This window comes from Dipodomys merriami, unplaced genomic scaffold (genome assembly GCF_024711535.1).
Source record: "Dipodomys merriami isolate MVZ:Mamm:240054 unplaced genomic scaffold, mDipMer1.0.p SCAF_34, whole genome shotgun sequence".
Classification (NCBI taxonomy): Eukaryota; Metazoa; Chordata; class Mammalia; order Rodentia; family Heteromyidae; genus Dipodomys; species Dipodomys merriami.
The window spans coordinates 4836792-4850771 of record NW_027204937.1 but is presented as its reverse complement, the minus strand read 5'-3'; the positions used below and the strand labels follow the sequence as shown (position 1 = coordinate 4850771).

The following is a 13980-nucleotide window of genomic DNA, read 5'->3' as shown; positions in this document are numbered from 1 at the left end:
GGATGTCTCTCAGCTCTTCAGCTCAAGGCTAGTGCTCTACTACTTGAACCACAGTGCCAGATCTGGCTTTTTCTGCTTATGTGGTGCTTAGGACCTATGGCCTCATGCATGCAAGGCAAGCACTCTACCACTGAACCACCTTTCCAGCCCAAGACTGGTTTTGTTTTTTTAAACTTTTTTTATTGTAGAGTAAAATACGTGTGTGTGTGTGTGTGTGTGTGTGTGTGTGTGTGTGTGTGTGTGTGTGTGTGTGTGTGTGTGTGTGTGTGTGTGTGTGTGTGTGTGTATAAAAGAAATGTCCACCATTTTTTACAACTTCTTTCCATTTGTTTTCACTTATAATGTCAACTCTCTTCCTTCTTTCCTCTTCTTCCTTCTTCCTCTTTCTTTCTACTGAAGGGCCTTGCACATGATACACAAGCATTATACCACTGAGCAACATACCTTTCTTTGCAGCCTCAGGTTGGTCTTGAATTTGTGACCTTTCTTCCTCTGTCTCTCTAGTACTGGAACTGTATAACTAGCTATTTTGGACTAATATAAGTTATTTTAACAATTCACTTGCTGGTTTCTTATCCAGAAGCTAAAAAACACCTTGCCTGGTTTTTTGTGTTGAACATATGATGAAAGGAAAAAGTGTAGCCTGGAACATTTTTTTCTATGCTGAGGAAAAGTAGATGGATTTCAATACTGCATAGTCCCTAGGAGCAAACACACAACTGAAAGATAATATAAGCTATGCTTTGTTGGTTTTTTTTTTTGGTTTTACAACTTCATTAGCTTTATATATAATGCTTTCACTTACCAGTAGATACATTCTGACTTAATTCATAACTAGAGTATTCAGTTTCATTCCCAAAGTTGGTACTTTTGTGTAGTTTTACCCTGTATTTATTTATAAAGCTCACACATGATGTACATGGTTACCTTGTATGCTGGGCATCATTCTAAAAAGTAATGAGACAAAGATGAATAAAACTCATTGCTTTCACAAAGTTCTATCAAGAAAGGGAAAATGAGAATGCCACCATTCAAATATAGTTGATTCTTTATAGATTCAACAAATGTTTAATTGAACACATTACTCTATTTAGACATGATAAATAGGTATAGAAGATTAAGTGAAGATAAACAATGACTCCACCTCTGAGATAATAGAAAGGTAGCAAAAGCTAATAAGTATGTATGATTATTATATATATAGATAGATAGATAGATAGATATAGATATAGATATGCTGTGCAAAAGTGATATAGAGTACTGAGGGAAATAGTTACTCATATAAACACAATGATTTTAGAAAAATGAGTCAGGAAAGTTCTCTAAAAAATGCAATCTAAACAAAGATATTGAAAGGAACAATATCCAGCAATTTCCAAGGAAAGGGGACAGCAGATGCAAAGATTTTGTGGAAGGAAAGAGCTTCACATGACCTAAAGCTTGATGGAAATCAAGGGAGACAAGGCAGGAAAGTAAGAGAGGAAGCTACACAAACTCAGGATAGAGTTTAAAGAAGAGGGTCAAACCTAGCAGGCCACAGGAAACTACAACAGAAAGACCCAAGACTTTTACCCAAGGGGACAAAATAATTCTATTTGCTTCCTTACTCCTTTTTTGGGGTACTGGGGATGGAACCCAAGTCCACACATATGCTAGCCAAATACTCTTACATCTTCATATTCTACTGCTTTCAAAAACATTATTCAGGGATTTCACTTCTGATAATGGCTGAGTAGCTCATGTCAGATCAATTGACCATAGATAGCAATTATAAATAAGCATAATACAAACTTGCTATAATGCAAAGTAAAATCACTAAATCAGGGTCAAAATCAAGTAGAAACTGAGGAAGACTATATACATGGAAACAAAAATGGCTTTTATATATTTGCTAATTTTGTAATTTTGTTTTGGTCTGGGAAGGGCTGTTATCAGTGCTATATATTATGATCAGAAATTAGAGGTCAGAGCGGAAGTAACGAGTGTAGGTAGAAATAGTTTAAGAGAGGATCTTAGAAAAAGAGAGCCAAAGAAAGGAATTCTAGCACTGAACATACAAATGCTAACCTAATCTCTGATTACATGTGTACTGCACAAAATACTATAAAGGATTCAACTAAATGATCTCAACAGAGATTTCAGTAAGTGCTCATTACAAAAGAAACAAAACAGAGTTCAGTAAATAAGCTACCTGCTTTCAAAATTCAGTATTTTTACAGGCATATAAATAATCCAGTGTCTAGTCACAATGCCCATGATAAAACTCCAAATTTCTAGACATATGGAGGAAGAGAATGAAATTCATAATGAAAGGAAAAGACATTTGATATTGAACCTAAGATATCAAAGATGTAAGAATTAGAAGTAGTTCATTAAGCAATGCTTAAGGATGAAAAGAACATAGTCTCAGAATTGATAAACAAACAAGAGCTGGCAAAAACCTCTATAAAATGAAAAACTTCATATTTAAAATAAATAACTGATATGTCTAAGGGCTGATTGAGGATGGTTAGATCCAAGAGTGATGAACTCAAAAATATAGGACAAATGAAAGATGGAAAGAGAGCAGGATGGAGAGGAAAAGAACATGCAAGAGAACATTCTCTGAAAAAAATTACATCTTTAAGTTTCTTAGGAGCCAATGAGCCAAGAGTCAAAGGTCCTAATATGTGTAATCTCAGTAGCATGGAAATGCTGAAAATTTCCCAGGCCTGAGACAAGACATCAACTTACAAATTCAGGAAGCATGAATTCAAAGAACATTGAATCTCTGCATACTATAATAAAAACAAAGATAAAAAGAAAAATCTTAAAAGCAGCCAGTGAAAAATGACCCATAAGGACCCATGAACTTTCTTGCCTGGGTTGACTTTGAACTGTGATCCTTAGATCTCAGGCTCCTGAGCTAGGATTACAGGTGTGAGCCACCAGTGTCCAGCTTCAATTTACTTTCCTACACTCTTACTATGCTTCATGTTCTTCTCTTGCTAGATGCAGGGATAGAGGTAGACAGCTATTCTGACTCTCTGGTACAAAACCAGAGGTCTGTGAGACTGAAACTCATCTTTGTCTTGAAAGCTAGGCTAGTCAGAGATGCTAGTCAAATCTGCCCTGTTTGTCTGCAAATTAAAGTTTTAGATGCTGGAAACCATTTTATATTCTGTATACCTGCATAAAAGGTCTCCTCAAAACCTTTGCATAAACTGGTCTCAAACTCATGGTCCTCTTCCTCCGGCTCCCAAGTAGTTGGGATTTAAAATGATATCTGGGTTCATTTCGCCTAAGTTGATGTTAAGCAAAATGAACCCAGACACCATCTTAAATCCCAACTACTTGGGAGCCCCAAGGTAAGGACTCAAATGATTTTTCTTTCTTGCTATTGTTTCTAATGTATTTATAAAATGATTTTTTTTGTTGCTTTGTATGTCCCACCCCCATGGTATGATCCCTGTTTCACTGTATTTGATTTTGGTATAATTTGGGAAGGGGAAGGGAAAAAACAAATTGTTTAAATAGCGATACAGGTGGACCCATTGCAACAATGAAAGGTACAAGTTGCTAAGTCGAAAAATGAACTTTACAACTTTGGCTGGGTGGGACTAGGGATGGTAAGGGGAAACAAAGGAGGAGGCAACAATGCTTGATAAGAAATGTACTCATTACCTTGCTCATGTAATTGTAACCCCTCTGTACGGTATTTTCACAATGAAAAAAAACTTATTAATAGAAAAAATAAGATGATATCTGGCTTCAAATTTTCATCTGGTTAAAGAATTGTAAAGTTAAAGAAACATCCCTCAGATGAGGGTGGGGGTAACAAGGTTCGACAAGAAAATATACTCATTACCTTACTGTAACCCCTCTCTGTACATTACCTTGACAATAAATTAAAGAAATGGAAAAAATCACTCAGAAACAATGGTGTCAAAATACAAAATATTCACATCTCCAGATGCTGAAGGAACAAGAAGAGGAAGAAGAAAAAAGAACCTGCCTACCACTAGTTCCACACTGAGCAATATATCTATATCTATATCTATATCTGTATCTATAGCTATATATCACGCTAGCATGATATATGTGTATCTTTTGCCAGTTGACCTTGCATCATAAAAAATTCTAGAGGAGGTCTAAAAAGAAAAGATACTAGATGGAACCAAATCTTAATCAAGAGATACAAGTGATAAAAATAGTTACTTTGTGACTACATAGAAATATAATCTGCTAGTTATCAGATTTTCTTTGAAATGGGTATGATTTTTTTTTGTTATGGAACACATTGTGTTCATCCAAAATTCAAATGCTGAAGCCTGAATACTCTGTGTCACTGGTGTCTTTACTGTAGAGGTAATTTGGTTTAAATGAGGTTATAACTGAGGCTCCTAATTCCAATAGATAGAACTGATGTCCTCGTAAGAAAAAAGTCCAACACACACACACACACACACACACACACACACACACACACACACACATACACACACACACACACACACACACACACACACACACACACACACACACACACAGAATAAACACTGAAAGTGACCATCTAGTAGGCAGGAAGACAGTCTTCACCAGAAACTGAATCTGCCAGCACTTTGATCAAGGAATTCCAGTCTCCAGAATAGGCAGAAGAGTAATGTCTGCTGTTTATGCCACTCAGTCTTTGGTAATTTGTTTTGACAGTTAAGTACACTAATTTGAGAAGGTTTATTTTAATCACTAAAACAATCTTAAAAAGAATGCAAAAAAAGAGACACCTGACAAGCCACAAAACTGAGAATTAATGGGATTGAATATATTTAATTTATAATTAATTATCAGTTAATAAAAGATACATTCAATTAATCCAAAATAAGGTAAGGAAAGACAGGAAAACAAACGAGCAAAAAAGCAGATGTGATTACTGAAAACTAAGTGAAGTGAAAGATCTATATCCAGTCATGTTTACCTTCACATTAAATGCAGAGACTCAAACTAGACCAAATTGAAAAGCAGAAGATGGTCACTTAATATGACAGCCAAATGATCTTTATTTGTGTGTGGGGGTGGGTAAGCGATAGTATCTCTTCCTTTTCTTACAAGAAAAAAAATAATCTTACTATCTGCTGGGTATCAAAAATGTATGCCACAGCTATATATTCTAGGCTAGAGACAATGATGATTTAATCAGCAGTGACAAGAGTGGAAGTTTAAAGAACATTGATGGACAGGTTGTGTAGGTGGATTGGATGTGGTGAGAAAGGGATAATGAAGAGTAAAGAACTAATCTTCATCTTTTGACTTCAATAAAAAAATATAAATGAGGGGCTGGGAAGGTGGCTCAGTGGTAGAGCGCTTGCCTTGCATGCTCGAGGCCCTGGGTTTGATTCCTCAGCACCACATAAGCAAAAAGAAAAAAGCCAGAAGTGGCGCTGTGGCTCAAGTGGTAGAGCGCTAGCCTTGAGCTGAAGAGCTGAGGGACAGTACCCAGGCCCAGAGTTCAGGCCCCCCGACCGGACCCAAAAAAAATATATATATAAATGATAATGCTCATTTCCAACATGAAGACAAATAATGAGGATCAACTTTGGAAGCATATCCATTACTATAGTTAGAAAACTGGGAGTGATCCTTAACATTCTTCCCCACACATCCCTGACATCTAATCCATTTTCTTCAATGATAGAGATGTCACTCTTTAGAAACCTTGACCCCTCTCTATTTTGAACACCTCCCAATTCATAAAAAAAAAAATCTTGTTGGTTCTACTTTTTTTGGGGGGAGGGCTCGGTCGCTGACCTTGGCCTCTGGGCCTGGGTGCTGTCCCTCAGCTCTTCAGCTCAAGGCTAGCGCTCTAACACTTGAGCCACAGCACCACTTCCAGTTTTCGGGTAGTTTATTGGAGCTAAGAGTCTCACAGACTTTTCCTGTCCAGACTGGCCTTGAACCATGATCATTAGGTCTTAGGACTCCTGAGTAGCTAGGATTACAGGCATGAGCTACTGGTGCCTGGCTTGTTGGGTCTACTTTATGACATATCAAAAATTTGATCACTCTTTACTAGCCCCACTGTGCATGGTTTTCTGGCTTCTTTCTAGCTTCTTTGCTTTTCAAATGCCTACCCCACTGTTGATTCTCAACATAGTCAACAGTAGTCAGAATGAGACTTTGACAATCTAAGTCATATTATATCATACCTCTGCTCATTATTTCCTCACCATAAATGCTAAAAGCCTTATCATGGCCAATCAAATAACCCCTTATCTCTGAACTTGTACTTAATAATCATCACAAATGGTTCATCTACTACAACTATTTGGCCTCCTTGATATTCCTGGAATATCAAGGGCTCAAATGTACATTCAACTCAGAATCTACACACCAGTCATTACCTTGCCTGCTGTACATTTCCCCAGGCTTGTATATGCCTACTTCCTTCCCTTTTTCATTCTTTGTCCAAATGTCACATGTAAAACCTATCCTGAGCTGGGTGCTGATGGCTCATGCCTATAATCCTAGCAACTCAGGAGGCTGAGATAAGGATCGTAGTTCAAAGCCAGCCCAGGAAGGAAAGTACGTGAGACTCTTATCTCCAATTAACCACAAGGAAAAAAAAAAACAGAAGTGGTGCTATGGCTCAATTGGTAGAAAGCTTGCCAAGGCAAGTTGAAGGGCTCAGGGACAGCACCCAGGCCCAGAGTTCAAGCCCCATGACCATCCAAAAAACAAAAATAAAGCAAAAAAAATCCTATCTTGAAAAGCGGATTAAAACTGCAAACTGCCCATCTGAAGCCACAAGCTACATTCTCTAGTATTCTTAATAACTTATTGCTTAAATAAAAGGCAATTACTGGCATTATTTGTCTCCTGTCAAAATGTATGCTTGAGAAGGCTATAGATTCAAGGTCAGAGGAAAACAGAGGGTGTTTCACTCATTTCTATCTACCTATTTGGAGCATTACCTTACATATAGTGACTACTCAATAAATACTGGCTGTATAAATAAACTCATTGAAGAATTTGGACTTTGTTATATAGACAACCAAAGGGTTATCTCTGTCTTGGAAGAATTTTGTAGCTGCAGTGCAGAAGAGGGATTAGAGGGAGAAAGATTAGAAACAAGAAACCCATTAGGAAATTGTGCTGGAATCCAGGTGAGTACACAAAAGATACCATGAGAGCCCGGGGACGGGGAGGAAAGGGAGGCATTTGTTTTTATAGAGTTGATGTGTGTATCCATGAAGACATTCCAATTAGTTAACAGAAGTGCTGGGGATATACCTAAATCTACACATAAATCCTGTGAATAATGATGCACACATCCTTCTTGCATGCCCCTACAAAGCCTACCAACTATATTTGCTTCAAGACAGCTTAAGAATATCTCACCCCCTAACTGAAAATAGTTGCTCTTTTGTTTTGTCATGACAGTCCAGTGGCTTGAACTCAGGGTCCAGGTGCTGTCCCTGTGCTCGTTTCCTCAAGGCTAGCACTGTAACACTTGAGCCACAGCTCTGCTTCCAGGATTTTTTGTTGTTGTTGGTGGTGGTGTTTTTTGGTGATTAATTGTAGAAAAGAGTTTCACAAACTTTCCTCCCTGGGATGTCTTCAAACCATGATCCTCAGATCTCAGCATCCTCAGTAGCTAGGATTATAGGCTTGAGCCACTGATAGTGGCTTCCTAAGGGAGTTTAGAAGAGAACTATATATAACAGTCAGAAAGGTAGCTCTCTAAGAGTCAGTTCTAGTTTGAGAAAGATTTGGGGCCTCTGGTGGCCAAGTTAGGTTTGAACTGTAGGTTTGGCTAAAACTAACTGTAAATGTTTTATCACATTACGTCACCACTCTCAGCTTTATTCTTCACTAATAAAACTAATATCATAAAGCAGATTTCACAAGGATCAGATGAAATACTGAATCTTAATGGGCCTATAAGTACTTGGCATGTAACAGGTATTCAGCAAGTGTTAATCCTTACCTTTCTAGTAGGCTGCTAGTAGCCATCTATTTTTAGGTGTTATGATAAATTATAACAATCAGTTCTTCAATCAACTTTTTTTAGACTATCATTGAGTGAGGCTGGCCCCACGCTGAACAGCCTTAGAGCTGAGATGCACACATAGTCTCATTCAGTGAACAAATCCTAAAATCCCAAGTACACATAACATATCAACTTGATGATTCAAGTTCCTATGTTCGAATTTTGTGTTAAAACAATCCCATGTTAACCACTCATTTGAGTCAATTTTTCCAGAAAGTCAATGCTACACAGAGGTAGCTTAAGGAACTCGTCTTAGTCTTCTTTACTGAATGTCTCCTCCAATAATGACTTCAATATAAGACAGGGAAGAACAACTGAATGGGGAAATGGCCAAGCTTGTTGGAAATAAGCACCAACATCTGGATGAAGTGAATGCAGGACTTGGTTCTTATGGAAAAAGTCTGGGTTAAAAGCAATAGTTTTGCCAATTTTTGGGGCAAACTAGCAAGCAATCCTTGATGGGTGCTAGGTGAAACAAATAAAATCAATCACCTACAAGAAGGGAATGTGTGCTTTTCAAACAAGAATAGACATCAGGGAAACAAAAGCATGTGAAATGAGTGAAAAATGAGCACAATTCTCAGTCAAATGAAACTGTAAGGGTTCCCAAGCCAGAAAACATCCAATCTTATTTTTCTCTTTATCTTCAAGGAAACCAGATGAAGATTTTCTTTTTAAGTATCAATCTAGTCACAAACTTGGAAGGAAGAATTTACTTTGTAATGGAAAGTCTGTATTTGAAAGGAAACAGTATTTTCTTTCAAATGCACTGTTCCTTTCGCTTTTTTTCTTTCTTTCCTTTCGTCTCTTTCTTCCTTCTTTTCTTGCTTCCTTCCTTCCTTTCTTTCTTGGCTTTTATTGTCTTCTTTTACCTTACTTTCTTTTTCCTCTCTTTGCTCATTTCCCACTTATCTCTTGCATTAACTGGTGTTCTTATGACTGTGTACACACATGACCAATTACTAGGACAGCCATTTCTAAAAGTGGCTTAATAGATAAGATTCCATATGTGACAAAGAACAAAAGATGTAGCTTTCTTCTATAGATTAAAAACCAGAGGTCTATATTTATAAAAAGAATAAATCAGAATTGGCAAAAAAGATGTAGCTTCCTTCTATAGATTAAAAACCAGAGGTCTATATTTATAAAAAGAATAAATCAGAATTGGCAAATGGCAAGGGAAGGTAACAATGGCACCATACAAAAAGGCCATAAGGGTCAGTCATTTCTCAAGGCTGTGCTATACTTCTGAGTTCCAATCAGCTATCTATGAAATTCAGATAATAAATTTTATCTCATAGGAAGCTTTAACCGTACTAGAAATCCTTAGAATTGAGACCAGAAACAAAAATAATATTAGGAGTAACAAGTTTGACAAGAAATGTACTTATTATCTTACTTATAAACTGTAACCCTCTATATGTCACTTTAACAATAAAAAATAAAACAATATTAGGAATTATGATTATTATGGATACATTTGAGGTTTAACAATGTATGTATATCCTTCTCACTGAAAACATATTCAATAAGTTATAATAATTAGTAATATTTCTATTCTCACATTTGCTTTCTATTATCTTATTTAAGACCTAAATTCTGTCTCTGTTACACTGATACTTCAGACATCAATATGTAGACTACTTTTGTTCTAGATTCAGATTTGTTCCATCATGCCAGCTTTTAGATTTCTTAAGACTTTGCCCTCTACATCTTGTTGATTCACTCAATAAAATGTGGGTAACTACTTACTCTCTTTCTATGCCATTATTTCTTTTTTAAATTTTTAAATATGTATTTTATTGTAAAGATACTGTACAGAGGAGTTAGTTACATGAGCAAGATAATGAGTCCATTTCCTGGCGAGCATTGTTACCCCCTCCTTTGTTTTTCCCTTACCATCCCCTTCCTCCCCACCTCCCCAACTCCTCCCTCCTCTGTCTCCCCCCACCAAAGTTGTAAAGTTTGTTTTCAACATACTGTCTTGTACATCTCATTGTTACAATGGGTCATCCTGTATCATTTTTTCAGCCTTTTGTTTTTTCCCTTCCCCTCCCCAAATTAGAAGAAATGTATATACAAGATACAGGACACCAGAATCAAGTATACAGTGACAACTGGGATTGTACCATGGGGGAAGAACACACAAAAACAAACCAAAAAAAAATCACACAGTACATTATAAGTACATTAAAAAGAACAACAAGAAAGATAAAATCTCTTGTGTCCCTATCTTGGGGTTCATTTCACTTAGCAACAGGTTATATGGTCCTATGAACATAGCTTTTGACCTCTTCTGCTTGTCCTAGACATATACTAGTTATTGCAAATAAGGAAAAGCATGGGACCTATGTTTATTTGAGTCTGGCTTACTTCACTTAATATAATTTTTTCCAAGACTTTCCATTTCCTAACAAGTGAGGTGGTGTCATTCTTTTTGATAGAGGCATAGAATTCCATTGTGTGTGTGAGTGTGTGTGTGTGTGTGTGTGTGTGTGTTTGTGCGTGAGTGTGTGTGCTTTTGTATGTGTGTGTATATATATATATATACATATATATAAATATATACCATATATATGCCATATTTTCTTGATCCATTCATTTACTGAGGGCATCTGGGTTGGTTACATATCTTAGCTAAGGTGAATAATGCTGCAATAAACATAGTTGTGCTGGTATCTTTAGCATGGATTGTTTGTGATCGTTTGGGTAAATGCCTAAAAGTGGGATTGTTGGGTCATAGGGGAGCTCTATGTGTAGTCTTTTTTGTTGTTGTTGTTGGTCATGGGGCTTGAACTCTGGGCCTGGGCACTGTTCCTCAGCTCTTCAGCTCAAGGCTAGCGCTCCCCCACTTGAGCCACAGCACCACTTCTGGCTTTTTCTGCTTATGTGGTACTGAGGAATCAAATCCAGGACCTCATGCATGCAAGGTAAGTACTCTACCACTGAGCCACCTTCTCAGCCCTCTATGTGTAGTCTTTTGAGGAACCTCCATACTGCTTTCCATAGTCATTGAACAAGTTTACATTCCCACCAACAATGCAGTAGGGTTCCCTTTTGTTTATGCCATTGTTTCTTAATTTTGGGTACTTATTATTTTTTTTGAATATTAGAGGAGGTTTATTCCAAGTACATTAGATATATCATAGAAATATCACAATGAAACCACTTTGTATACTTAATACATGCTAATAAAAAAAAACAACCCAGATGCCCCTCAGTAGATGAATGGATCAAGAAAATGTGGTATATATACATAATGGAATTCTATGCCTCCATCAGAAAGAATGACATTGCCCCACTTGTTAGGAAATGGAAAGACTTGGAAAAAATCATATTAAGTGAAGTAAGCCAAGCCCAAAGAAACATAGGTCCCATGATTTCCCTTATTTGCAATATCTAGTATATGTATGAGTCAAGCAGAAAAGGTCAGATAAGGTGATGTTAGGAAAATGAACCCTAAGATATGTATTTATATGTTTTTTTTTCTTTCATGCATTTGTTTCTAATGCAATTATAAGATTATTTCTTTGTTGCTTTGTATGTCCCTCCCCCGCAGTATAACCCCTGCTTTCACTGTATTTGATGTCGGTATAATTTGTGGAGGGGAAGGGGAAAAACAAGTCGTTTAAATAAGGATACAGGTGGACCTGTTGCAACAATGAGAAGTACAAGTTGTCATGTCAAAAACGAACTTTACAACTTGGGGGAGGGGGAGGATTGGATGGGGGGGGGGAGGAAGGATGGGAAGGGATGAGAAGGGTAAACAAAGGAGGAGGCTACAATGCTGGATAAGAAATGTACTCACTATCTTGCCCATGTAATTGTAACCCCTCTGTACAGTATTTTCACAATAAAAAAAAAAAAGAGGGAAGCTTGAAAAAAAACACTGTAATCCTATTTTCAGGTGTCTGGCATATTTTCAGATAAAACCAAGTAATACTAATGGGTGGAAACTATATTTTTAAAGGGCCTGGTTTCTAGAAAACATCTATTATGGAAGAATCTCAGGATACTGTAACTTTATGGCTAAGGAATTCTAATCTTGTAAAATTCTCTAGATAGTTCCAATATACAACTGTGAATAGGAACAACTAAATTAGAACTTTGGGATGCCTAAAGTAAATGATAGGTTTTCAATTTAAAAATATTTTTATTTGCCAAAAAAAATTTTTATTTATCCTTAAGTAGTTGTACAAAGGAGTTGCCATTCAATACAGCAGTTTATTAATACAGTGCATCTTGATCAATGTCACCCCTTCAACATTCTCAACCCATCCCTTCCCTCACTTTTTATTTTTTAAGATGTGCAGACTTTCTGTGTCATCTTGAGATCTGTACATGCACATTTTCTCTTACAACCTTTCTCTGATTCCCTTGGTCTATGAGATGAAGTTCAAATCCTCAGCAAGTTTTACAGGGACTTCTTGAGATGTGATCACTACTCTGTTCTCATTTATTGTAAGTTATTCTTCTAAGAATAGTTCACGCCACAAATACAATTCTGGACTACTTGCAATTACACTCAAATATGCCCTGTTATTTTTCCTTTCCATGTCTTCTCATGCAAATTCTCCTGCCTTCAAGATCTTCTCTGCCCTTCTTTTCCTATTTTCCCCATTTATATTCTTACTAGCTCAAATGCCTTTTTGTCAGTTAATAGTATTCACCTCACTTATACAGAATTTCTGACTATCAGCCAACTCTAATAATACAATAAATTTCTACTAAGAACCTTCTGTTGATTAGGTCCTAAAGTATATCCAAAGAGAATAGTGGAATAGTCCTTTTCTTTAATACCTTTTATTTTTGTAAAAATACTGTACAGAGGGGTTACAGTTACATGAGCAAGGTAATGAGTACAGTTCCTATCGAGCATTGTTACCTCCTCCTTTGTTGTTCCCCTACCATCTCTTCCCTCCCAGCTCCACAACGACACCTCCAAAACCCCCACCACCCCCTAAATTGTAAAGTTCTTTTTCAACAGAGTTTCTTGTGCATCTCATTGTTATGATGGGTCAACCTGTATCCCTATTTAAGCTTTTTGTTTTTTCCCTTCCTCTCCCCAAATCAGAGAAGTGTATATACAAGATGCAGGGCACCGACATCAAATACAGTGAAAACAGTGGGGGAGGAACATACAAAGAAACAAAAAAATCATATGGTACGTTATAAATATGTTAGAAACAATAGCAAGCAAGAAAGAAACCACTTGTGTCCCTATCTTGGGGTTCATTTCACTTAACATCATCTTATCTGGTCATATGCACATAGCTTTTGACCGTTTCTGTTTGTCCCAGACATATACTAGTTATTGCAAATAAGGGAAACCATGGGACCTATGTTTCTTTGGGCCTGGCTTACTTCACTTAATATAATTTTTTTCCAAGTCTTCCCATTTCCTGACAAATTGGGTGATGTCATTCTTTCTGATGGAGGCATGGAATGAACCCAGAGGCCCCTCAGTAGATGAATGGATCTAGTCCTTGTCTTTAAGAAGATCATGACATTCTTTTTTTTAATTAAGTTTTTATTATGACAATACTGTACAGAGGGGTTACAGTTACATGAGCAAGGTAATGAGTACATTTCTTATCCAGCCTTGTTGCCTCCTCCTTTGTTTTTCCCCTACCATCCCTTCCTTCCCACCTCCTCAGCTATACCCCCCACCCCGCTCTAACCCCACTCTAACTCCCCGCCTAAATTGTAGTTTGTTTTTTGACATAGCGTCTTGTACATCTCATTGTTGCAATGGGTCAATCTGTATCCCTATTCAAACAATTTGTTTTTTCCCTGCCCCTCACCAAATTATACCAAAATCATGACATTCTTGAATAGTGGATTAACGAATTTGTAAGAACAATAGAGGATAGGGCTGGGATGTGGCTCAAGCAGTACAGTGTCTGCCTAGCAAGCATGAGGTTCTGAGTTCAAAATCCAGTACTGCGAAGAAA

At 37.1% G+C, this 13980-nt stretch overlaps 1 protein-coding gene across 7 annotated transcripts in view; it reads right to left on the bottom strand.

Moving 5' to 3' along the window:
- The window catches only part of Fggy (FGGY carbohydrate kinase domain containing), a 377144-nt gene that overhangs the window by 111426 nt on the left and 251738 nt on the right, over nucleotides 1–13980 (bottom strand). The window lies entirely within an intron of this gene.